The sequence below is a fragment of the Nannospalax galili genome, unplaced genomic scaffold (assembly GCF_000622305.1).
Source record: "Nannospalax galili isolate Female #2095 unplaced genomic scaffold, S.galili_v1.0 scaffold335, whole genome shotgun sequence".
NCBI classification, from domain to species: domain Eukaryota; kingdom Metazoa; phylum Chordata; class Mammalia; order Rodentia; family Spalacidae; genus Nannospalax; species Nannospalax galili.
The window spans coordinates 518,187-520,396 of NW_008337842.1; positions in this window are offsets into that span (position 1 = coordinate 518,187).

Here is a 2,210-nt window from a genome sequence, read left to right on the forward strand (position 1 = left end):
TGCCATTGGAGAAGTCCAGGTGGGTCCCTTGAAGTAAGAACCAGGTTTTGGTACCATCTGATAGGTGAAAAGTTGGCGGAGAACGAGCGAATGGATGATGAGGGGCACTGAGGCACAGATAAAATTCCATCAAAATAGGGTTTATTAGCAAAGGAACACATGGGGCAGATTCCCTTCTGGGCAGGGAAAATGTCTGCCCGGGTCTTGAGCTGGGGTCTTTTAAAAGGGAGGCTTCTGCCTCCTGCAGAAGGTGGAAAGATGTATTTTTTTTAAAGTTGGAGGCGGGGGAGTGGGAGAGCAGGACTGTTAAAACCTGTCCTCTTTAGAGATCAAAGGGGAAGCCTGCTGTGTTGGCCAAACAGCGGAGAAATGTCTGCTTCTCTTGACTTCAAAGACCAAGGTGCTTATCAGCTAGGTTCCCTTTTCTCAGGAGCATGAGAAGTCCTTGGGATCCTGTTGGTGAGGGGACAGGGCTATCTGAACCTTAACACCCCCTAACTTATATTTTGAGACAGGGTTGCTCACTGAACTTGGAACTCTGATTTGGCTAGACTAGCTGGCCAGTGAGCCCAGGGTCCCTCCTGTCTTCTGTCTCCTTAGTGCTAGTATTCAGGTATACTGTGATGTTCATTTGTTTTTCATTTCAGTTCTGGGGATCCAAACTCAGATGTCATGCTTGAGCAGCAAGCACTTTACTGACTGAACCTTTTTTTTTTTTTTTTTTTTTTTTTGAGACAGGGTCTCCTTGTAGCCCCAGCTGGCCTAGAACTTGCTATGTAGACTAGGCTGGCATTCAACTCAGAGATCTGCCTGCCTCTGTCTCCTGAATCCTAGGATTAAAGTCATGCACCACCACCCCCCCACATCCCCAGCAGAACCTAATTTTTGTATTTGTTATTTTGTAATTTTCCCCAAAGAATCCTGCCCCCTTTGCCTTTCCTACTTGTAATCTGCTTTCAAAATAGTAATTATTGTGTTTTCCTATAATCATTTAGTACAGAACCTGCTGTTTAGTAATTACTCAATAAGAATGCAATACAAGTTTTTAGGAATTTCATCTGTAGTTTTTTTTTTGTTTGTTTTTTTTGTGCCATCGGGCATTTATTGTTAGTGACATTTAGAATTCAAAGGTCTACCAAAAGAAGGCTGATTTGGTTTCCTAAGGTGCTTTCCGGGATACCATGGCTGCTCTAGAGCATTTGCTGTCTTAATATGAACATTTGCTGTCTTTTGTTGCTCAGGAACTACCTTCCCTTTGCTTCACTATGATGCACAGATTGTCCTACAGACACAAAGTTGCCATGGACCTTGAGTGCTGACTTTAAAAGATTATTATTTTTATGTCATGATTGTTTTGCCTGCATGTATATATGTATACCACCTGTGTCCCTGGTGCCCAAGGAGGGTGTCTGATCCCCTGGAACTGGAGTTAAAGACAGCAGTGAGTTGCCATGTGGGTGCTGGGAACTGACCCTGGGTCCTGTGTAAGAGCAGCAAGTGCTTTTAACTGCTAGGGCATCACTCCTGCTCACAATATACCTTTTAAAGACGCCTTTTAAAGAATGAAAGATAATTTTTTAATTAGAGCAGTATATTTTTATTGCAGAAAAATAGAAAACAGACATGAACAACCCAAGACCACTACCTAGAGAAAATAATTCAATATATTGATATACTTATATGCTCTGGCTGGCCTAGAACTGATTATATAGACCAGGGTGGCCTTAAACTCAGACCCATTTATCTCTGCTTCCCAAGTGCTGGGATTAAAGTGGTGTGCCACCATGACCTGTCTACACATCTATTTTTTTTTTTTTTTGGTCTTTTTTTTTGAGACAGGGTCTCCCTGTAGCCCCAGCTGTCCTGGAACTCACTATGTAGACCAGGCTGGCCTTGAACTCACAGAGATCTGCCTGCCTCTGTCAAATGCTGGGATTAAAGGCGTTCGCCACCATGCCTGGCCTTACTCTATTTTTTAAACAAAGGAATCATACGGTACATTGTGGGTGTCTCCTAGTTTGAAATACTTTTCAATAATGAAACAATTTTAAAAAGCTCTTGATAGTTGGACATGGGAAAGCAAGTCTATAATCTCAGTACTTAGTAGGTTGAGGCTGGAGGATAGCCATGAGTTTGAAGCCAGCCTGGGCTATGTAGACCCTGTTTCAAAACAAAAATTGAAAAAAAAAAATAACCCTCAAAACTTAACA